Raw genomic sequence first — 26,046 nt, 5'->3', positions numbered from 1 at the left:
AGAAGAGAAAGGGAAATTTCTCCCAGCAGCCTCAGAAGCAGCGGATTAAAGCTCCACAAACAACTTGATGTACCTGCATCTGTGGAATACCTGAATAGACAACAAATCATCCCAAATTGAGGAGGTGGACTTTGGAAGCAAGATATATTATTTTTTCCCCTTTTCCACTTTTTGTGAGTGTGTATGTGTATGCTTCTGTGTGAGATTTTGTCTGTAAGGCTTTGCTTTCACAATTTGTCCTAGGGTTCTGTCCATTCGCTTTTTTTTTTTTTTTACTTAAAAAATATTTTTTTCTTAATAATTATTTTTTATTTTAATAACTTTATTTTATTTTATCTTACTTTATTTTATTTTATTTTATCCTCTTTCTTTCTTTCTATTTTTTCTCCCTTTTATTCTGAGCCGTGTGGATGAAAGGCTCTTGGTGCTCCAGCCAGGCATCAAGGCTGTGTCTCTGAGGTGGGAGAGTCAACTTCAGGACACTGGTCCACAAGAGACCTCACAGCTCCACGTAATACCAAATGGCAAAAATCTCCCAGAGATCTCCATCTCAACACCAAGACCCAGCTCCCCTCAACGACCAGCAAGCTACAGTGCTGGACACCCTATGCCAAGCAACTAGCAAGACAGGAACACAGCCCCATCCATTAGCAGAGAGGCTGCCTAAAATCATAAGGCCACAGACACCCCAAAACACACCACCAGACGTGGGCCTGCCCACCAGAAAGACAAGATCCAGCCTCATCCACCAGAACACAGGCACTAGTCCCCTCCACCAGGAAGCCTACACAACCCACTGAACCAACCTTAGCCACTGGGGACAGATACCAAAAACAACAGGAACTACGAACCTGCAGCCTGTGAAAAGGAGACCCCAAACACAGTAAGATAAGCAAAATGAGAAGACAGAAAAACACACAGCAGATGAAGGAGCAAGGTAAAAACACACCAGACCTAACAAATGAAGAGGAAATAGGCAGTCTACCTGAAAAAGTATTCAGAATAATGATAGTAAAGATGATCCAGGGGCTTCCCTGGTGGCGCAGTGGTTGAGAATCTGCCTGCCAATGCAGGGGACACGGGTTCAAGCCCTGGTCTGGGAAGATCCCACATGCGGCGGAGCAACTAAGCCCGTGAGCCACGACTACTGAGCCTGTGCGTCTGGAGCCTGTGCTCCGCAACAGGAGAGGCCACAACAGTGAGAGGCCCTTGCACCGCGATGAAGAGTGGCCCCCACTCACCGCAACTGGAGAAAGCCCTCGCACAGAAACGAAGACCCAACACAGCCAAAAATAAATAAAATTAAAAAAAAAAAATACAACCTTTTAAAAAAAAAAAAAAAAGGTGATCCAAAATCTTGGAATTAGAATAGACAAAGTGCAAGAAACACTTAACAAGGACGTAGAAGAACCAAAGAGGAACCAAGCAATGATGAACAACATAATAAATGAAATTAAAAATACTCTAGAAGGGATCAATAGCAGAATAACTGAGGCAGAAGAACGGATAAGTGACCTGGAAGATTAAATAGTGGAAATAACTACTGCAGAGCAGAATAAAGAAAAAAGAATGAAAAGAACTAAGGACAGTCTCAGAGACCTCTGGGACAATATTAAACGCACCAACATTCGAATTATAGGGGTCCCAGAAGAAGAAGAGAAAAAGAAAGGGACTGAGAAAACATTTGAAGAGATTATAGTTGAAAACTTCCCTAATATGGGAAAAGAAATAGTTAATCAAGTCCTGGAAGCACAGAGTCCCATACAGGATAAATCCAAGGAGAAACATGCCAAGACACATATTAATCAAACTATCAAAAATTAAATATAAAGAAAACATATTATAAGCAGCAAGGGAAAAACAACAAATAACACACAAGGGAATCCCCATAAGGTTAACAGCTGATCTTTCAGCAGAAACTCTGCAAGCCAGAAGGGAGTGGCAGGACATATTTAAAGTGATGAAGGAGAAAAACCTACAACCAAGATTACTCTACCCAGCAAGGATCATTCAGATTTGATGGAGAAATTAAAACCTTTACAGACAAGCAAAGGCTGAGAGAGTTCAGCACCACCAAACCAGCTTTACAACAAATGCTAAAGGAACTTCTCTAGGCAAGAAATACAAGAGAAGGAAAACACCTACAACAACAAACCCAAAACTTTTAAGAAAATGGGAATAGAAACATACATATTGATAATTACCTTAAATGTAAATGGACTAAATGCTCCCACCAAAAGACATAGACTGGCTGAATGGATACAAAAACCATACCCGTACATATGCTGTCTACAAGAGACCCACTTCAGACCTAGGGACACATGCAGACTGAAAGTGAGGGGATGGAAAAAGATATTCCATGCAAATGGAAATCAAAAGAAAGCTGGAGTAGCAATTCTCATATCAGACAAAATAGACTTTAAAATAAAGACTATTACAAGAGACAAAGAAGGATACTATATAATGATCCAGGGATCAATCCAAGAAAAAGATATAACAATTGTAAATATTTATGCACACAACATAGGAGCACCTCAATACATAAGGCAAATACTAACAGCCATAAAAGGGGAAATTGACAGTAACACAATCATAGTAGGGGACTTTAACACCCCACTTTCACCAATGGACAGATCATCCAAAATGAAAATAAATAAGGAAACAGAAGCTTTAAATGATACATTAAACAAGATGGACTTAATTGATATTTATAGGACATTCCACCCAAAAACAACAGAATACACATTTTTCTCAAGTGCTCATGGAATATTCTCCAGGATAGATCGTATCTTGGGTCACAAATCAAGCCTTGGTAACTTTAAGAAAATTGAAATCGTATCAAGTACCTTTTCTGACCACAACGCTATGAGACTAGATATTAATTACAGGAAAAGATCTGTAAAAAATACAAACACATGGAGGCTAAACAATACACTACTTAATAACGAAGTGATCACTGAAGAAATCAAAGGGGAAATCAAAAAATACCTAGAAACAAATGACAATGGAGACATGATGACCCAAAACCTATGGGATACAGCAAAAGCAGTTCTAAGAGGGAAGTTTATAGCAATACAAGCCTACATCAAGAAACAGGAAACATCTCAAATAAACAACCTAACCTTGCACCTAAAGCAATTACAGAAAGAAGAACAAAAAAACCCCGAAGTTAGCAGAAGGAAAGAAATCATAAAGATCAGATCAGAAATAAATGAAAAAGAAATGAAGGAAACAATAGCAAAGATCAATAAAACTAAAAGCTGGTTCTTTGAGAAGATAAAATTGATAAACCATTAGCCAGACTCATCAAGAAAAAAAGGGAGAAGACTCAAATCAATAGAATTAGAAATGAAAAAGGAGAAGTAACAACTGACACTGCAGAAATACAAACGATCATGAGAGATTAGTACAAGCAACTCTATGCCAATAAAATGGACAACCTGGAAGAAATGGACAAATTCTTAGAAATGCACAACCTGCCGATACTGAACCAGGAAGAAATAGAAAATATGAACAGACAAATCACAAGCACTGAAATTGAAACTGTGATTAAAAATCTTCCAACAAACAAAAGCCCAGGACCAGATGGCTTCACAGGCGAATTCTATCAAACATTTAGAGAAGAGCTAACACCTATCCTTCTCAAATTCTTCCAAAATACTGCAGAGGAAGGAACACTCCCCAACTCATTCTACGAGGCCACCATCACCCTGATACCAAAACCAGACAAAGATGTCACAAAGAAAGAAAACTACAGGCCAATATCACTGATGAACATAGATGCAAAAATCCTCAACAAAATACTAGCACACAGAATCCAACAGCACATTAAAAGGATCATACACCATGATCAAGTGGGGTTTATCCCAGGAATGCAAGGATTCTTCAATATACGCAAATCAATCAACGTGATACACCATATTAACAAATTGAAGGAGAAAAACCATATGATCATCTCAATCGATGCAGAGAAAGCTTTTGACAAAATTCAACACCCATTTATGATCAAAGCCCTGCAGAAAGTAGGCATAGAGGGAAACTTCCTCAACATAATAAAGGCCATATATGACAAACCCACAGCCAACATCGTCCTCAATGGTGAAAAACTGAAACCATTTCCACTAAGATCAGGAACAAAACAAGGTTGCCCACTCTCACCACTATTATTCAACATAGTTTTGGAAGTTTTAGCCACAGCAATCAAAGAAGAAAAAGAAATAAAAGGAATCCAAATCGGAAAAGAAAAACTAAAGCTGTCACTGTTTGCAGATGACATGATACTATACATAGAGAACCCTAAAGATGCTACCAGAAAACTACTAGAGCTAATCAATGAATTTGGTAAAGTAGCGGGATACAAAATTAATGCACAGAAATCCCTTGCATTCCTATACACTAATGATGAAAAATCTGAAAGTGAAGTTAAGAAAACAATCCCATTTACCACTGCAACAAAAAGAATAAAATATCTAGGAATAAACCTACCTAAGGAGACAAAAGACCTGTATGCAGAAAATTATAAGACACTGATGAAAGAAATTAAAGATGATACAAATAGATGGAGAGATATACCATGTTCTTGGATTGGAAGAATCAACATTGTGAAAATGACTCTACTACCCAAAGCAATCTACAGATTCAATGCAATCCCTACCAAACTACCACTGGCATTTTTCACAGAACTAGAACAAAAAATTTCACAATTTGCATGGAAACACAAAAGACCCCTAATAGCCAAAGCAATCTTGACAATGAAAAATGGAGCTGGAGGAATCAGGCTTCCTGACTTCAGACTATACCACAAAGCTACAGTAATCAAGACAGTATGGTACTGGCACAAAAACAGAAACATAGATCAATGGAACAGGATAGAAAGCCCAGAGATAAACCCACACACATATGGTCACCTTATGTTTGATAAAGGAGGCAAGCATATACAGTGGAGAAAAGACAGCCTCTTCAGTAAGTGGTGCTGGGAAAACTGGACAGGTACATGTAAAAGTATGAAATTAGAACACTCCCTAACACCATACACAAAAATAAACTCAAAATGGATTAAAGACCTAAATGTAAGGCCAGAGACTATCAAACTCTTAGAGGAAAACATAGGCAGAACACTCTATGACATAAATAACAGCAAGATCCTTTTTGACCCACCTCCTAGAGAAATGGAAATAAAAACACAAATAAACAAATGGGACCTAATGAAACTTAAAAGCTTTTGCACAGCAAAGGAAACCATAAACAAGACCAAAAGACAACCCTCAGAATGGGAGAAAATATTTGCAAATGAAGCAACTGACAAAGGATTAATTTCCAAGATTTACAAGCAGCTCATGCAGCTCAATAACAAAAAAACAAACAACCCAATCCAAAAATGGGTAGAAGATCCAAATAGACATTTCTCCAAAGAAGATATACAGATTGCCAACAGACACATGAAAGAATGCTCAACATCATTAATCATTAGAGAAATGCAAATCAAAACTACAATGAGATATCATCTCACGCCGGTCAGAATGGCCATCATCAAAAAATCTAGAAACAATAAATGCTGGAGAGGGTGTGGAGAAAAGGGAACACTCTTGCATTGTTGGTGGGAATGTAAATTGGTACAGCCACTATGGAGAACAGTATGGAGGTTCCTTAAAAAACTAAAAATAGAACTACCATACGACACAGCAATCCTACTCCTGGGCATATACCCTGAGAAAACCATAATTCAAAAAGAGTCATGTACCAAAATGTTCATTGCAGCTCTATTTACAATAGCCAGGACATGGAAGCAACCTAAGTGTCCATCATCGGATGAATGGATAAAGAAGATGTGGCACATATATACAATGGAATATTACTCAGCCATAGAAAGAAACGAAATTGAGTTATTTGTAGTGAGGTGGATGGAGTTAGAGTCTGTCATACAGAGTGAAGTAAATCAGAAAGAGAAAAACAAATACAGTATGCTAAGACATATGTATGGAATCTAAGGGGAAAAAAAAGGTCATGAAGAACCTAGGGGCAAGACGGGAGTAAAGACACAGACCTACTAGAGAATGGACTTGAGGATATGGGGAGGGGGAAGGGTAAGATGTGACAAAGTGAGAGAGTGTCATGGACATATATACACTACCAAACGTAAAATAGATAGCTAGTGGGAAGCAACCGCATAGCACAGGGAGATCAGCTCTGTGCTTTGTGACCACCTAGAGGGGTGGGATAGGGACGGTGGGAGGAAGGGAGATGCAAGAGGGAAGAGATATGGGAACATATGTATATGTGTAACTGATTCACTTTGTTATAAAGCAGAAACTAACAACAACAACAAAAAAAACCTCATGGTAATCGCAAACCAAAAATCGATAATAGATACACATACAGAAAAGAAAAAGGAATTCAAACATAACACTAAAGATAGTCATCAAATCACAAGAGAAGAGAACAAAAGAGGAAGGGAGGAAAAATGACTTACAAAAACAAATCCAAAACAATTAAGAAAATGGCAATAAGAATGTACATATCGGTAATTACCTTAAATATAAATGGATTAAATACTCCAACCAAAAGACATAGACTGGCTGAATGGATACAAAAATAAGACTCGTATGTATGCTGTCTGTAAGAGACCCACTTCAGACCTAGGGACACATACAGACTGAAAGTGAGGGGATGGGAAAAGGTATTCCATGCAAATGGAAATCAAAAGAAAGCTGGAATAGCAATGCTCATATCAGACAAAATAGACTAAAATAGATAAAGACTGTTACAAGAGACAAAGAAGGACACTACATAAGGATCACAGCATCAATCCAAGAAGAAGATACAACAATTGTAAATATACAGGAGCACCCTATATAGGAGCACCTCAAGATATAATGCAAATGCTAACAACCATAAAAGGAGAAGTCAATGGTTACACAGTAATAGTGGGGGACTTTAACACTCCACTTACATCACTGGACAGAACATCCAGACAGAAAATCAAAAAGGAAACACAGGCCTTAAATGACACATTAGACCAGATGATCTTAATTGATATTTATAAAGCATTCCATCCAAAAACAGCAGAATACACATTCTTTTCAAGTGCACATGGAACATTCTCCAGGAGAGATCACATACTGGGCCATAATGCAAGCCACAGTAAGTTTAAGAAAACTGAAATCATATCAAGCATCTATTCCGACCAAAATGCTATAAGATTAGAAATCAACTAGAGAAAAAAAGATGTAAAAAGCACAACCACGTGGAAGCTAAACAATATGCTACTAACCAACCAATGGATCACTAAAGAAATCAAAGAGGAAATTTTTAAAATACCTATAGATAGGGCTTCCCTGGTGGCACAGTGGTTAAGAATCCATCTGCCAATGCAAGGGACATGGGTTCGAGCCCTGGTCTGGGAAGATCCCACATGCCATGGAGCAACAAAGCCCATGTGCCACAACTACTGAGCCTACATTCTACAGCCTGCGAGTCACAACTACTGAGCCCACGTGCCATAAATACTGAAGCCCATGCACCTAGTGCCCGTGCTCCACAACAAGAGAAGCCACCACAATGAGAAGCCTGCGCACTGCAATGAAGAGTAGCCCCTGCTCGCTGCAACTAGAGAAAGCCATGCACAGCAATGAAGAACCAAAGTGGCCAAAAATAAATAAATTAAATAAATTTTAAAAAATACTTACAGACAAATGAAAATGAAAACAGGAAGATCCAAAACCTATGGGACACAGCAAAAGCAGTTCTAAGAGGGAAGTTTATAGCAATATAATCTTACCTCAGGAAATAAGAAAAATCACAAATAAACAACCTAATCGTATACCTAAAGCAACTAGAGAAAGAAAAACAAACAGAACCCAAAGTTAGTAGAAGGAAGGAAAACAAAGATCAGAGCAGAAATAAATGAAATAGAAACGAAGAAAACAATAGAAAAGATCAATGAATCTAAAAGCTGGTTCTTTGAAAAGATAAGCAAAATTGATCATCCTTTAGTCAGACTCATCAAGAAAAAAGGGAGAGGGCTCAAATCAATAAAATTAGAAACGAAAAAGAAGTTACAGCTGACACCAAGAAATACAAAGGATCAAAAGAGACTACTACAAACAACTATATGCCAATAAAATCGACAACCTAGAGGAAGTGGACAAATTCTTAGAATGGTACAACCTCCCAAGAGTAAACCAGGAAGAAAAAGAAAATATGACCAGACCAATCACAAGTACTGAAATCGAAACTGTGATTTAAAAATTCCCAACAAACAAAAATCCAGGACCAAAAGGCTTCACAGGCAAATTCAAACATTTAGAGAAGAGTTAACACCCATCCTTCTTAAATTATTTCAAAAAATTGCAAAGGAAGAACACTCCCAAACTCATTCTATGAGGTTACCATCACCCTGATACCAAAACCAGACAAGGATACCACACACAAAAAAAAGAAAATTACAGGTCAATATAACTGATGAACATTAGACTCAAAAATCCTCAACAAAATACTAGCAATTGAATCCAACAATACATTAAAAGGATCATACACCACGATCAAGTGGGATTTATCCCAGCGATGCAAGGATTTTTCAATAGCCACAAGTCAATCAGTGTGATACACCACATTAACAAATTGAAGATTAAAAACCATATGATCATCTCAGAGATGCAGAAAAAGCTTCTGACAAAATTCAACACCCATTTATAATAAAAACTCTCCAGAAAGTGGGCATGGAGGGAACCTACCTCAACATAATAAAGGCCATATATGACAAACCCACAGCTAACATCATATTCAACAGTGAAAAGCTGAAAGCATTTCCTCTAAGATCAGGAACAAGACAAGAATGTCCACTCTTGCCACTTTTATTCAACATAGTTTTGGAAGTCCTAGCCATGGCAATCAGAGAAGAAAAGAAATAAAAGGAATTCAAATTGGAAAAGAAGAAGTAAAACTGTCTTTGTTTGCAGATGACTTGACACTATACATAGAAAATCCTAAAGATGCTACCAGTAAACTACTAGAGCTCATCAATGAATTCAGTAAAGTTACAGGATACAAAATTAATACACAGAAATCTCTTGCATTTCTATACACTAACAATGAAAGATCAGAAAGAGAAATTAAGAAAACAACCCCATTTACCATCGCATCAAAAAGAATAAAATACCTAGGAATAAACCTACCTAAGGAGGCAAAAGACTGTACTCCAAAATCTATAAGATGCTGATGAAAGAATTCAAAGATGACACAGATGGAAAGATATACCATGCTCTCAGACTGGAAGAATCAATATAGTCAAAATGACTATACTACCCAAGGCAATCTACAGATTCAAAGCAACCCCTGTCAAATTACCAATGTCATTTTTCACAGAACTAGAACAAAAAATCTATTTTTGTATACCTTTTTCTAAAATTAATTTTTATTGGGGTATAGTTGCTTTACAATGTTGTGTTAGTTTCTACTGTACAGCAAAGTGACTCAGCTATTTGTACACATATATCCCCACTTCTGTGGATTTCCTTCCCATTTAGGTCACCACAGAGCACTGAGTTCCCTGAGCTATACAGTAGGTTCTCATTAGTTATCTACTTTATACATAGTATCAATAGTGTATATATGTCAATCCCCATCTCCCAATTTCTCCCACCCCCCTCTTTCCTCCCTTGGTGTCCATATGTTTGTTCTCTATGTCTGTATCTCTTTCTGCTTTGCAAATAAGATCTATACCTTAGATGATTTTTTAAGAACAAAAAATCTTAAAATATGTCTGAAAACACAAAAGACCCCAAATAGCCAAAGCAATCTTGAGAAAGAAAAACAGAGCTGGAGGAATCAGGCTCCCTGACTTCAGACTATATTATAAAGCTACAGTCATCAAAACAGTATGGTACTGGCACAAAGACTTATAGATTAATGGAACAGGTTAGAAAGCCCAGAAAAAACCCCACACACCTATGGTTAATTAATCTACGACAAAGGAGACAAAAATATACAATGGAGAAAAGACAGTCTCTTCAATGAGTGATGCTGGGAAAACTCAACAGCCACATGTAAATAAAAGAATGAAATTAGAACATTCCCTAACACCATACACAAAAATAAACTCAAAATGGACTAAAGATCTAAATGTAAGACTGGATACTATAAAACTCTTAGAGGGAAACAAAGACAGAACACCCTTTGACATAAATCGCAGCAACATCTTTTTGGATCCACCTCCTAGAGTACTGAAAATAAAAAATAAACAAATGGGACCTAATTAAACTTAAAAGCTTTTGCACACAAAGGAAACCATAAACAAAACTAAAAGACAACCCACAGAGTGGGAGAAAATATCTACAAACAATGCGACTGAATAGGGATTAATCTCCAAAATATACAAGCAGCTCATGCAGCTCAGTATCAAAAAACAAACAACCCAATCAAAAATTGGGCAGAAGATCTATATAGACATTTCTCCAAAGAAGACATTAGATGGCCAAAAAGCACATGAAAAGATGTTCAACATCACTAATTATGAGAGAAATGCAAATCAAATCTACAATGAGGTATCACCTCACATCAATCAGAATGGACATCATCAAAAAGTCTACAAACAATAAATGCTAGAGAGGGTTTGGAGAAAAAGGAACCCTCCTACACTGTTGGTGGCAATGTAAATTGGTACAGCCACTATGGAGAGCAGTATGGAGGTTCCTTAAGAAACTAAATATAGAGCTACCATATGATCCAGCAATCCCACTCTTGGGCACATTTCTGGAGAAAACCATAATTTGAAAAGATACATGCACCCCAATGTTCACAGCAGCTCTATTTACAATAGCCAAGACATGGAAGTAACCTAAATGTCCACCAACAGATGAACGGATAAAGATATGGCTCATATATACAATGGAATATTACTCAGCCATAAAAAGGAACAAAACTGGGTCATTTGTAGAGAAGTGGATGAATCTAGAGACTGTCATACAGAGTGAAGTAAGTCAGAAAGAGAAAAACAAATATCATATATTAACGCATATATGTGGAACCTAGAAAAATGGTACAGATGAACCAGTTTGCAGGGCAGAAATTGAGACACAGATGTAGAGAACAAACGTATGGACACCAAGTGGGGAAAGCCGCGGGGGGGTGGGTAGTGGTGTGATGAATTGGGAGATTGGGATTGACATATATACACTAATATGTATAAAATGGATAACTAATAAGAACCTGCTGTATAAAAAATAAATAAAATAAAAAGAATAGATACATGTATTGATATAATTAAATCACTTTACTGAACACCTGAAACCAACACAACATTGTAAATCAACTGTACTCCAATATAAAATTTTAAAAAAAGTTTAATTAGGGGATATCTGCCCTTTTCTTTGAATTATTCAAAAATTAAAATAGACTGACGGATGGGTAAGAGATAGATGGCATGGATAGATTAGCAGTAAAACAAGAGTAAAATGTTAGTGGTAGAATCTAGGTAGTGGGTCTATGTGTTTTCATTGTAAAATCTTTTTCTTGTATGTTTGAAATTTTTTGAAATAAATTGTTGCGAGGAAAAACTCAGTGAGGGCAAAGGTCCTTTATTACTAAAAAAGAAATTAAAAATGGATATTGGAGACATTTAACAGCATGTCTCAGTGGCTAATGTTTACTTGCTGACTGAGGTGGCCAGTCCCTTCCATCCCACCTTCCTTTAAGTTAAAGGAGTGACTCTCTAAGGATGAAGTTTAACTCCCATCCTTAGAGAGTCACTCCTTTAACTTAAATTTGACCCTTGTTGAAATTCAAATAGCTTGACTGTTCCTTTTTGCCTCCTTTGGCTTTGTTTACTGCATGCTCCCTACCCCTAAAGCTCAGTGTTATTCTGTTCTCTCCTAAGTGATGGATTTCATTCCATGACACTCATTACCAACATACAGTTGGCTCCCAAACCCAGCGCTGACCTCTGTCTTAAAGCTCCATCCACACATAGGCAGCTGATTTACACCTAGGTGCTGGGATTATACTGCTGCCACCTCAAAGCAAGATTTTTCAAAACCGAAACTATCTTCCTTCCTAAACCCATTTCACTTCCTGTCTCTATTTCTGTTATTAGCATTACCATTCTTCCCAGGACACAGACTTACCTCATTCACTCATTCATTCATTTATTCAGCAAATAGTTTTTAAGGTTGACTTTGAAATGTTTTTGCTAGGTATTGAACAAGACAGACATGATCACTGCTTTTATAAGGCTTGTAGTGTATTACCATCTAGTTAATTGTTTCTTCTCTCTTCTTCCCCTTTTTAATGAATAGATGAGTAATACTCATTTTATCTTGATGACTTCTAGGCCGACTCCCTTCCCCCAGCAACACCCTAAACTGTGCCAGGGTTCCAGAGGGCTTAGACAGTGCAAAGGCCATAGAGGGAGGGGAGAACACCATCAATTGTCACCCAAGTGACCACTGGAACTGCATGCATCACTCCTATTTGCCAGGCCCCTTCAGACCCAGTGGCTTGATGCTTCCCTGCCCTGCTTAGGGCACTCACTTCTTTCTTTTTATTATTATTTTTTTAAACATCTTTATTGGAGTATAATTGCTTTACAATGGTATGTTAGTTTCTGCTTTATAACAAATTGAATCAGTTATACATATACATACGTCCCCATATCTCTTCCCTCTTGCGTCTCCCTCCCTCCCACCCTCCCTATACACTCAATTCTTTTCTGAGGCAGCCTCTGTTCCCAGTTGATACATCCCAGTTTACTTGGGCCACTTCTGGTTTATGCTTATTGCCCTAATGTCATTATCAACAGTGCCCCCTTCACTGTCAAATGTCCTAATTGGATCAATAAACTAGAAGAGGGTGGTTACTCTCTCCTAACAGACACAGCAATTTCTAATCTGAGCACTTACTACTTCTTAGCACAAGCCAGCAGAACCATTCTGTTTCCAGAATCTCCTTCTAATCCGAGGGGTTAGGAAGTAAGACTCCTCCTCTGCTTCTAAGGATGACTGTCTGTTCTAGGGCATTTCCTTTTTCTAAGAGTCTGGACTTTTTGACATAAAAGCCAAAAAGAGCTGCAGCCTCTTCCTAGTTCCCCCATGAGGCCACATGCCCTGCCTTGGAATGGGGTGGGGGGTGGGGGGAAGAGCATAGAGAAAGGGAAAAAACCTGACTTATGATCTCAAAATATTATCCAAGAGTTAGAACCCAGTTTTTTGTATATGCGCTTTATCTCCTTTAATGACTAAAAGTTCTTTGGGGACAAAGATCTGTCATTTCTTTCCTTACCAGTATCCCCTCCTCCCCTTTCCCATATAGTAATCAAGGCCTTGTAAGTTTTTGAAGTTACAACAAAAAATAAAGAATTTTTACACTGAAGACACATATGCTCCCTACCTGGATTCTCCTACTAACATTTTACTATTCTTGTTTTATCACTAATCTACCCATTCCATCTCTCCATCTACCTATCTTTCAGGGTAGGCTCATTAAATGCTCGCTGAAGATTAAATGCTATTAACTATTTGCACCTTAGTATGAATGAGTTGCAGTTCTGTTTCCAAGTACAGATCTAGACAGCGGGGAGGAAAGCAGTTAGGTACGGAAGAGATTAGAAAGATCTAGCGGGGAAATGTAGACGACTCAGTGGGGCAAAAACAAACTCCACTCGGTTCTCACTTGTCCAGCTGAATGTGGCCTCACCTCTTCATTTCACCCAGAATATCATTCTGCACAAAGATACTAGAACTTAGTTTTCCCGTTTTTATTCACCCGCCGCCTCTCTGCACCATAAACCACCTGCCCCAGAAGTCAGGCAGGCAGGCAACTGGCCCAACTCCCGCTAAACCGCGAATCCAAAACATGAAGGAGACTTTAGGGTGCCCTACTCTCAACTGCCTGAAGAGCAGAAATGTGAAAATAAAAGCAAAGATCCTTCATCCTAAGAAAAACTCTCCTGGGTCCTGAATCAAATGCCCCCCAATCTCTGAGGGGTCGACTCTCCCCGGTAAATCAATTCCTCATTTCAAAGTACCTCATTTCAAAATATTTCTCATCTATTTACAGCACTATGACTTAAAGCATAGGTTTTGTAGCCAGACAGCCTATATTCAAACCCAGATTCACTATGTGACCTTGTGCAAGCTACTCCATTACCCGATGCCTTAGTTTGATTATTTGTAAAATGGGGTCAATAACTCATACGATTATGCTGAGGATCAGACGACTTCATATATATAAAGTATATATACACACACTTTACACATATATCATACATACGTACATTATATATCTCATAGGCACTTAGTCAATGAACGCTCTCATTCTATTAATATTTCCCAGCAGTTATTCTAGGTGGGAGTGATAGAGCAGTGAGCAAAACAGACACAGTTGGCCCCTGCCCTCCTCCAGGTGCTTACAGCCTTCCAAAATCATCATCATCATCATTAAATAAATAATTGTAGCAACACTGACTTAAACTCCTCTGCGCTCTGACTGCCCTCTGTAAATAGGTCTAGAACGTCTACATTAGCACCCAGCACTCCTGGTGCGATTCTCTTCCCACAGCCCATCTCTTCCCAGGCCCGCGGGCCCCTGGGCACGGAGACCCCGCGTTCCCTACCTTTGCGTCCCCGCCCCTAGAGCAGTGCCAGCACCGGGCCGCCCGCAGGCCCTCGGAACTGCCCCCCGTGACCGCAGGAGGGACGCTGGGGCGGCGGCACTGACACGGGAAGGAGGAGGCCCCCCCTCCCCTCCCCTCCGCGGGCTTCAGTCTCCCGGTGGCGTCCCCTCCACCGTCAGTAGCCAATCGTCCGCTCCCGCTCTGACCCCTTCCCCTCTCCCCTCGGCCTGCTCTCAGGCATCCGAAAGATGAAAAGCCGCTAATCAAGGTCTCCAGCATCGTTTTCCTCTTTAACTTGCCCGCATTTCCTCCCGGCGGCTGTGGTCAGGGTCGCCAGCGCCGTCTCCGTCTAACCCCCTCTATGACTCCCCCAGCCACGCTGGGCACCTCCCCCCGGGCGTGGGCATTATCTCAAAGGGGAAACAGCCGTGGTTAATCACGTTTGATTTTAACAAGGAAAGTCTGCTGTGCGGCTCTCCTTGCAGGAGGAGAGCAGAGGGAGGAAACAGCACGCCGGCGTGAAGGGGGCGCTGGGCGCTGGGAGGATGCAGCCTGGGTGGGGCTAAGGGCGGAAGCAGCTGCGACTTTCTGCGTCTGCGCCGCCTCCGCACCGAACCCACAGACTCCGCTGGCAGCTCTGGAGAAAGCTGGGAAAACTGGCAAAAAAAAAAAAAAATCTTCCTGGAGACCAAGGGTGCCCCTACGGTGTAGACTCTGTCATCTTCCCCTTGGCTTCTAAGTGGGGCGACCACATCAGGCGGAGAATTTTTACCCTCCATTTCATCAAGGATGATCCTGTAGGCAGGAAAGATTACTCTCTGCTTGTGCGCGTTTGGTAACAGTGTACTCAGGTCTTCTCAGAGGGTGAAAGAGGCCTCGGTTACTTCAGTTGAACATCTTTTTGAAATGAAAACATGCCAGAACAGTTACAAAAATTTTAATTGTGGTGTATTTGAAAGATCCTTTAATAAATCGATGCTCTTGCATGCACTAATATAATGACCGCATGTGTAAGCTCATCTGGAGATAATGCCAAAAGGCCATATGTGAGGCCCTTGATGACCACGAGGCCAGAAGCAAGTGGCCCTTCTGCTCCTTGCCCACCCTGAGATGGGCTCCGTGCCTGCAAGTGCCCAGGAATGGGAGAGGAAGTAGCCTGCGGGGGTTGGGGCGGGGGGATGCGAATTAAACCTGTGCCAGAGGTAGTCGGGGCTAAAGAAATTCTCCTTGAAACCAGGTTCATATTGGGACCCAGTCTGAATACTTGTACCTTCTTCATGCCTCATCACCCATCTGTAAGCTGAAAAATGTTGAAAGAAGCTATAAAGAGAACAGAGATAAAAATAGAGTTCTAAGGAAGAAAGACGCCCGCCCGTGGGCGTGGAAAGCAGGAATGCATTACAACATGCCCCCTAAAGAGGTTTCCTTCCTGCCTCTCTCTCTCCCTCCCTTCCTTCCCTCCTTCCTGAGCTGGAATCAAAATGCTTTAACAGGCAGTCGGCAAAGAACATCATTCATCCCAAACAAGTAGTTTAGTTTTTCATGTTTGGTATTTATTAAAATCTTGGAATGCCATGCCTCGTCCACATATCCATGTGGCTTCTCTTAATGCATAAACATAAAAAAGGATGCAGCTTGTTGTATATACTTGTTAGCCTGCAAATCCTAGCATTCTGTTTTCTCCCTATATTGGGGGGATGGGGGGAGACCCCCAAGAACATATGTTCATTCACTACCAAGAGCCCTGCCCAGTTTATAATCAATCAAATTAATTAGGTGCAAGTCAAAAATAGTTTTGAAATATTAAGAATGAAATGTGACACTTTATTTTTAGATTTCCGAGAAATGCATTTCTGATTTGCCACTGCTCCTGTTCTCCCCACTTGCTACTGGAAAAGAAAGGAAAATAAAACAAAAAAGGCATTCTCTTTCTTTTAGTCTATCCTCCCGCCCTCCCCTGCACACCCTCCACTGTGAATCACGTGCAGAGGAAACCATCACGGTTGCGTGTTGTTTGGCTCTCTAACCTTCAGCTGTGAGAACTGCTTCTCGGGCGACACAGTTGCCCGTTATTTAACCTACCTGGATGGATGAGCTCATTAGCGAGCCGCCCCAGGGACCTTCTCTATTGGCGGGTCTCCCAGACGCTCGTTCTTTTTCTCCGCCCAACAGCCTTCACTGCCGAGGTCAATAGGCCCTCCCTGTCTGGTGGAGCGAGCCCTCCCATTGTACATCCCCCTTCCTGGAGGACAACCTAGAAAGGGCGGTGGGAGCAGTATTCCAAGTATCCAGCTGACCTTGCACTTTTCACAAAGGCCAGCCTATCTCCAGGACACCACCAACTCACCAGAGCCTTCCCCCGTTCCTAGGGAGGGAGGGTCAACCTACCAGCAATTCTTACAGCTCGCTCTGCCAAGGGGCTGCTTCCCCTCGCGGCTCAGCGCACCTACCAGGAAACCCTGAATTCCTCTCCTTGTTCCCCTGACCGTGAAGCTGGGCAGCGCTCGCAGGGATCTGAGACGGCTCTGTTCAGAGCTGCCTGCCGGGGTTGAAGGGCGGAGGGGGAGACGGAAGCCTCAGGGCGTTCCTTTTTTCCTAAGGCAAGGGAATTCAGGCTCTCCCTCAGCATCCGTCTAGGGCAGGCGTCCTGGGATTTGCTTTAAAGTTAAAAAACAATTCAGTAAGACCGTGGCTTTTTCGTGCCCTGGTTTCTCCTTTCTAAGAAAGGCAAAAACATTTGGATTAAAGAAAAATCCAGATTTCCTGTCGTGGACCCGGAGACCATGGTACGCCTCCTCTTCCTCCCAAGTCTGGCCTTAGAATGTCCATCCCATCTCTCTCCTCTTATTTTTTCCTTGCTGTCTCTCCAACCAAATGTCTTGTGCCTCCTTACTCAATGGTTTCTTGGTCTTTTTTCCTTTTTTGCCACTCTTGGACCCAGTTCTAACTTTGGCACTATTTCCATCAGCTTCAGACAGGAGCCACTTGTGAAGGAAACCTGGGGCAGCACTGAAGAGAGCAACGTTTTCTGGATCCTTCTAACCACCAGAGTCTTGCAGAGATCAAGAGCATCCCAGGCCTCTTCCTTTTGTTGAGGCTCCCAGAATATTTTTTTAAAATTTGATAAATGCCAATAAAGCCACAGATTGTAGAATATTTTAAATGTTTACATTAAACAAATGAATCCTTAACACACACTCACAAAACAATATAATTAGACTATTTTCAAAAGACATCATCTGGAGTCTAAACGTAAGACTCATTGTGAATTTGTCAAAACCCAGTCAAAACCTTTGATATTCATTTCCCTTCAGAGAAACTTCGAACCCAATTATCATTGCTCTTCTTATCTATCTTTCAACCAGCCACTAACGATTTTGAGCAGAAAAGCAGAGTGTTTGATTCCCCCAGCTGTCAGCCCAGCCCCCAGGCCAGGGCAGCCTGAGACCCCCCTCTTCACTCCTCCCCAACAGATGCTTAGAGTGGTAAACTGTTGATTCCTGAGTTTAGGTGTTCACCACTGATGACTAGATGATAGCTGTTAATGTCATTCTTTTCAAACCATGGCTGGTTTTGCAATATCACACACAAGGGTATTTTTAAATTAACCTAATTGCTTTTAGCTCTCTCTTTTTGAATTAATAGAAGTGTTTTAGAATAGGCATCATCTGAAAGAACAGCAGAATGTTGGTAATTGTTGGAGCTGGGTGATAGGTAATCAGTGTGCTGGTCTCTAGTTTTGTGTATATTTCAATTTTTTATAATTAAAATAAAAACAAGTAAATATTCTTGAATCTATATTTACTCTAAATACTAGCATTTAGAATAAATTATTCTGAATTTCCCTTTATAAGTTGAGAAAACAACTTTTTACCCCATCCTATTTCCTGTCTTTTTTTAAGTGTCTTTGTGGCTGTGTGTTTTTTTGTTTTTTTTGTTTTTTTTAGTATAATCTGAGATATATGACCTAGTGTCTTACTAAGTTATGATTTTTACATTAGAACCATTATTGTTTTAAAGCATTTGACATTACTGAAAAACATTTATTAAGACTTACTAAGGTACAAACTTTTGGTTATAAAATAAATAAGTTACGGGATGCAATGTACAGGATGGTGACTATAGTCAATAATACCGTATTGCATATTTGAAAGTTGCTAACAGAGTATATCTTAAAAGTACTTATCACAAGAAAAAAAGTTTTTTTTGTAACTGTGTGGAGAAGATGTTAATTAGACTTATTGTGGTGATCTTTTCACAATGAATACAAATATCAAATCATTATGTTGTATACCTGAAACTAATGTGTTATATATCAATTATATCTAAAAGAAAAAATAAAAACTTATTAAGTGCCCCACTGAGGTCACAGCAAGTGAGACGTGAGAAAAGTGATAATAGTAAAGATGTGAGAAAAAAAATTAACAGACTTATTGATAAGTGTGGTGTAGAGCTAACTGTGAAATACCAAGAAAAGCTCAGAAGAAGCACCATCCATTTGGTGGAAGAGACAATGGGAAAGGTTTCTCAGAGAAGCTGCCTTTTAAACTGAGCCTCAAAGGATAAGAGGAATTTCAGCAGACTGCATAAGTGGGAAGAAATGCAAGTGAAGTTATTCCAAGAAGGAATTGTGTAAGTGCAGGTTCCAAGGGTGAGAAACCAGCATATTGAACTATGTTGAGTACTTCTGTGTGTATCTGCAGTGTGTGCATCCATGCGCGGGCACTAGGGGGCAGTGGAGAGGACCAAGCCAAGATGAAAATAGATAGGAAGGCAAAGGCCAAATTATGAAGAACCTATTAAACCATGCAAACAAGTTCAAGCTTTAAAAGCTTTTGCATAGCAAAGGAAACCATAAACACAATGAAAAGACAACCTGTGGAATGGGAGAAAATATTTGCAAATGATACCACCAAAAAGGGATTAAGTTCCAAAATATACCAACAGCTCACACAGCTCAATATCAAAAAAACAAACAACCGAATCAAAAATTGGGCATGGGCTTCCCTGGTGGCGCAGTGGTTGAGAATCTGCCTGCTAATGCAGGGGACACGGGTTCGAGCCCTGGTCTGGGAAGATCCCACATGCCACGGAGCAACTGGGCCTGTGAGCCACAATTACTGAGCCTGCGCGTCTGGAGCCTGTGCTCCGCAACAAGAGAGGCCGCGATGCTGAGAGGCCCACGCACCGCGATGAAGAGTGGTCCCCACTTGCCGCAACTAGAGAAAGCCCTCGCACAGAAACGAAGACTCAACACAGTCATAAATAAATAAATAAATAAATAAAAGAACGTGAATTTCTTTAAAAAAAAAAAAAATTGGGCAGAAGATCTGAATAGCCATTTCTCCAAAGAAGACATACAGATGGCCAACAGGCACATGTAAAGATGCTAAACATCACTAATTATTAGAGAAACACAAATCAAAACTACTATGAGGTATCACCTTATACCAGTCAGAATGGCCACCATCAAAAAGTCTACAAACAATAAATGCTAGAGAGGGTGTGGAGAAAAAGGAACCCTCATACACTGTTGGTTGGAATGTAAATTGGTACAGCCACTATGGAGAACAGTATGGAGCTTCCTTAAGAAACTAAAATTAGAGCTACCATATGATCCAGCAATCCCACTCCTGGGCATATATCCAGAGAAAACTATAATTCAAAAAGACACATGCACCCCAGTGTTCATAGCAGCACTATTTACAATAGCCAAGACATGGAAGCAACCTAAATGTCCATCAACAGATGAATAGATAAAGAAGATGTAGTACATATATAAAATGGACTATTACTCAGCCATAAAAAAGAACGAAATAATGCCATTTGCAGCAACATGGATGAACCTAGAGATTATCATACTAAGTGAAGTAAGTCAGACAGAGAAAGACAAATATCATGTGATATTGCTTATATGTGGAATCCAAAAAAATGGTACAAATGAACTTATTTACAAAACAGAAATAGACTCACAGACATAGAAAACAAACTTATGGTTACTAAAGGGGAAAGGGGGGAGGGATAAATTAGGAGTTTGGGATTAACATATACACACTACTATATATAAAATAGATAACCAACAAGCACCTCCTGTATAGCACAAGGAACTATACTCAATATCTTGTAATAACCTATAATGGAAAAGAATCTAAAAAAGAATATTATATATGTATATATACATATATATGTTTAACTGAATCACTTTGCTGTACACCTGAAACTAACACAGCGTTGTAAATCAACTATCTTTCAATAAATTTTTTTTATTAAATTTTTTTACTAAAAAAAAAGTTCAAGCTTTAGTAAGTCTGGCATGGGGCCCAGGACTCTGCATTTTAACAAGTACCTTAGATGATTTTGATGAAGGTGGTCCAGAGAGCTTACTGTGAGAAATACTATTCAGAGGATGCCCAACATGTACTTTGGAGGCAAATAGAACTGAGTTCCAGTTTTACTTTGTCATGTACTAGCTGTGTGATTTGTGGCAGGTTACATAATATGTCTAAATCTTCTCACCTATAAAATGGGACTAATAAAGATGCTTGTTTCCTGAAGTTATTATGAGTATTAAATGAGATACTTAGCACAGTGCCTGGAACATTAGAAGGGCTCAAAATATATTAGTTGCTATTGTTATTTTGCTTAATAAGTTAACCCTGGCAGCTCTGTGGTAGGCAAATGGAATTTGGAGAAAGTGACAGAAGACATGTATTCATAAAATGTCAGGCATGGTATTAGGTTTGAAGCACCAAAGACACATAAAGCTTGACCCTAACCCTCACACACAGTCAAAGTGGGCTAATAAGACTTATTAGGGCCATTAGGTATGGTTGTGCAGGTTGTGCACTGCACCATGATGCCACATCTAAAAGGGTACCATTCACATTTTAGACATCACAAATTTGCACATTTACTACAATAATTGTTTTAAGCAGATGACAGTCAAGTGTCTTGTTATAATAAAATGAGTATACTATAACAATTTTCCAACAGATGGAAATAAAATGTCTTGAGGAAGGGAATGGTAGATTGTTATATTAATGGCTCCAATGAATCGTGTTTCCTGGTATCCACACTCTTGTGTAGTTCTCCGCCATATTGACTCTGAACTTGGCTTTAGCCACTGGGACATCAGCAAATGTGACATGAGTAGAGCTTGCAGAACTCCCAATTATCAGAGCCAGTATCTCTGATTTTCTAGGACTTTCCCTCACCATCAAAATATGGCTGCTGTTGATCCAAAACAGCTATAGGCATCACATCTTCATTCAAAGCAGGAAGGAGAGGTATAGGCAATGGCAACTAGAGCTTCACTTATTAGAAAAGCAAAAAAACTTTCCAGCAATATTTGAGCAGACTTTCGTTTATATCTCATTGACCAGATCTATGTCACATGGCCATCCTTAGCTGCAAGGGAGTCTGGAGAGTAGAATACTTAGCTTTTCCAGGCTCTGTAGTAAAATATGGCAAGCAAATAAGAGTCTGGGAAAGGTTGTTGGGTTGGCTAAACAGCAACGTCTGCTGTAGAACTTTTAATCATGGATCTCACATGCAGCCATTCTCCGATTAATACCACAAAGGCATGCAACATGGAGATGGTAAGACACTAACCAATTTCCAAGTATACGTGAAAACTTTTTAAGGTGGGAAGGTTGGTTATTCATCTGAGCCAGGCTCAATTCATTTCTATTGAACCTTCATAATAGTGCCTCTACAAAGAGATCAGAAAGCTTCTTGTAAATCAAAGGTACCTGCTGTTAGCAAAATAAAAAGCCTGAGTTATGCATCACCAATCCTAAGCCAGGGACTGTAAAAGTTTATGGACTGAGACTCATTAGTAAGAATTTTATTTTATATCATAATCTAGAATACATGTACCCACATACATATTTCATAAAACAATACCTATCCTTATTATATGGTATATTTTCTATTATATTTAATATATCGAATACATTTGCTACTATATTTAAATTTTTTTAAGTTGGTTATGACCCACTGAATTAATTTCGCCACCCACTAATAGGTCATGACCTGTAGTTCAAAAAGTACTATCATAAGCAGAGGCCAGGAACAACATTTTTCTAGGCAAAGGGAATAGCAGATGCAAAGGCCCTGAATTTGGAGTTCTCAGAACCTAAGAAGGCCAGGAGGGTTGGAGCCTGTTGGGTGGGAAATGAAGTGGGAAAGTTCAGCAGAGACCTATCATGAAGTCTACAGGCCACAGCAGGAAGTTTGGGATTTACTTTTATTCTAATGGAAGCTCCCAGTGGCTTTAAGCAGGGAAATGACATGATATAATCTGCTTTCTAAAATAGTTTCTCCTGACCTCATGCACAGACCAAGGATGATTCCAGACTGACCTAATTTTCTCTAAATTTAAACAAGCCTGGAAGGACTTTAAGATCCTCCACAGAGGATTCTCTCACTCACCGCACATTCATTCCATCAAACTCATTTCCTGGTTCCTTCCCTTGCGTATGGGCTCCTACCCTCTGCTGGGCTCCTCTGGAGACCAGAGTCTTGCAGAAATACTGCAGTTTTAGAATTCTCCCTCCATCAAGATGAGTACCTTTATTGTCCTCCCATCACTAAATATCCGTAATTTGCCGGCCACACTGCCCTGCTGACTGGAGTCCTGCACACCCCGAGATTTTTTTTATTTGCTGATTTGCAACGTTGACACGTGGAAGGACATCTCTTTGTTTTGGCAGGGGGTTTCTTGCAGCTTGGAAGCACGTCTCCTCTACGAGTGGGGGTCTCCACGTCTGCCGGGACATCTGCAGCGCCTTCTGTTGGGAGATGCCACCAGGGGGCTAAGTCCTGGTGTCACACAGACTGCGGAGGAAGCTGGCAGGGTGGGGGGCTGCATAACAGCAGACGAGCAGATTTTCCAGGGCCTGGGCCTCCTTCTTGGCCAGTCCCCAGGAGATGAGTTCCAGCTGCTTTTCTTTTCTTCATCTTCCTCCTCTCCCCATCCCCCTTTCCAGCTGGGCCCCCAAACCCTCCCTCCTCTGGCCAACCCCCAAGCCATACAAGATTTTGGGTGGAAAGCATGACTGCCAAAAGGGAGGAGTCCAGAGACTGGGCAGCTGAAAGGCAGAGGGGGATCCTCTCGTCTTCTGGAGACCTGTTCCACGGCTCTAGCATCTCCTGTCTGGGTAAAGACCATGGGGTGCAGCAAACACAGCAAATGTGTTTTCCTTCGGCCAGTTAACCCCCTCACGTCCCTCTGGCCCTGAGTCTGTGGAGAACATCCAACCAGATTTCTTTTATTTACCTGTAGTTTCCAAAATAGGCATTTTCAAGGCCTGGAAGTAAAGACATTTTAAGAAAGAGATAGAGGCAGGCAGAGGAGGAAGAAGGAAAGAAGAGGTTGCTTTGAAAAGAGAGACCTAAGTGAGTCAGTAAATTGTAATGGTTAAGGGCAGAGGTCCAAAGTCACATCAAACCTGGTTTACAAGCCTGTCTTTGCCACGTGTTCACCGTGTGAATTAGGGTTGGCTATTTGCACCTTGCTGAGCCTCTGTTTCCTTACCTGTGAAATGGACATATTTATACCTGCTTTCAAGACTGAGAAGTAAATGGGGATTCTTAATGCAATTATTATCTACCCTGGTAGGAATTTGATAAATGGTAGCTTTATTATAGTTAATATTATTCACGTAAAAAGAGCATTGGAAAAGGAGCTGCCAGGTATTTCTGATGGAAAGAAAACCAGGAGAGCAGCTGCTGAGGAGTTTCAGAAACATGAGCTGTAAGTTTAATATTGTGTATATTTTTAAATCAGATTTGGTAGCTTCCCACAGACTCTGTATCTCTTATCAGTCATGATCTTTACAAGTGCTGTGATGTATGAAATATGAGTAGATATGTTTATCCCCATTTCACAGATGAAGAAATTGAGGCCCAGGAGGTGATGATACGATAATGAACATAAAAGTACCTGGTATATTGCAACATAGTACACAACAAGATTATTTCTTGTTTTTTGTTGTCACACAAACTGACAAGCAGTGGGACAGTGTCCAAAACCCAAATGTCCTAAGTCTGTCTTCAGTGTTCTCCGCACTGGGTCTCAAAAGAGGAAGGAAAACTAGGCTTACATGCAAAGAGAAACTGTCCCAAGTTTAGGCAGATGGAGGAATGCCTCAGGTATGAGCTTGATGATTTATGGGGTTGTATCTTCAAGCCTCCGAGGGCTGAGAGAAAGCAGGGCCAGGCAGGAAAGGCCAAGGCCAATCAGTGTTCCCAGAAGTAATGTCTGAAGTTTGCAGCCATAGTGATAATAGATGTAAAATGGGAGGTAAACATAATCTAAAAACAAAGCATATTAAATAGAAATATCTCCCCAGTGAAAATCCTTTTGAAGGCAAGTCAAGCTTAGAAACAAAGAAACCATTCCCAATGACATAAAATTAGGGGGTTGCATTTTATAATACCAAAAAACTAAAGGGTCTTATTCTTTCCTTTCAAGCCCTGGAAATCATGGCTTGGATTTCAACCAGGAAGACCACAAAACTGGTTCTGGATCCCAATCAGTGATTTCACTAATGAGAACCAAGAGAAGCAAACTGAGTGTGGGTTACTTGCTGAAAATAAACATAAATCAGAAATCAGACTTGCACTGGCAGATGCCAAAATTATACAAGATGCACATCTGGTCTTGTATTCTCTTTGGAAGGTTTCTGAACACTACTTTTTTTCTTTACATATTTTTTTTTAATTAATTAATTTATTATTTATTTTATTTTTGTCTGTGTTGGGTCTTCGTTTCTATGCGAGGGCTTTCTCCAGTTGCGGCAAGCGGGGGCCACTCTTCATCGCGGTGCGCGGGCCTCTCACTATTGCAGTGTCTCTTGTTGCAGAGCACAGGCTCCAGACGCGCAGGCTCAATAGTTGTGGCTCACGGGCCTAGTTGCTCCGTGGCATGTGGGATCTTCCCAGACCAGGGCTCGAACCCGTGTCCCCTGCATTGGCAGGCAGATTCTCAACCACTGCGCCACCAGGGAAGCCCTCTTTACATATTTTTTAATCTCAATTTGCTCTCCTAATGGATCCTTCTGAGTCGTCTTTGTATGAAATTAAAACTCATATTTCCTTTAGGGTAACTGGCTACCTGGATATCTTGCAAGCCCCTTAAACTCAGGATGTCCAAAAATAGGAAATAGACATCATTATTTCCCCCAACAAACACCTTTGTCCCCCTGTATTCCACCTCTTGGGAGCAGCGCTCCCATTCACCCTGTCACTCAAACCAGAAACCTGGGTGCCCTCCTTGAGTGCCCTTTCTCCTCATGCTGTTCTCCCTATCCGCCACTAAGCTCTCTCAGACTTCCTCAGATCTCTACACTTCCCTCCATCTCTTCTCACCCGCATCTGATACAGGCGCCCATCTTCACTTATGTGGATTGTTAAGCGACAGCCATAAAGGCTTCAAG

Source organism: Balaenoptera musculus, chromosome 5 (genome assembly GCF_009873245.2).
Source record: "Balaenoptera musculus isolate JJ_BM4_2016_0621 chromosome 5, mBalMus1.pri.v3, whole genome shotgun sequence".
Taxonomy (NCBI): domain Eukaryota; kingdom Metazoa; phylum Chordata; class Mammalia; order Artiodactyla; family Balaenopteridae; genus Balaenoptera; species Balaenoptera musculus.
Note: the sequence above shows the minus strand (reverse complement) of the source record.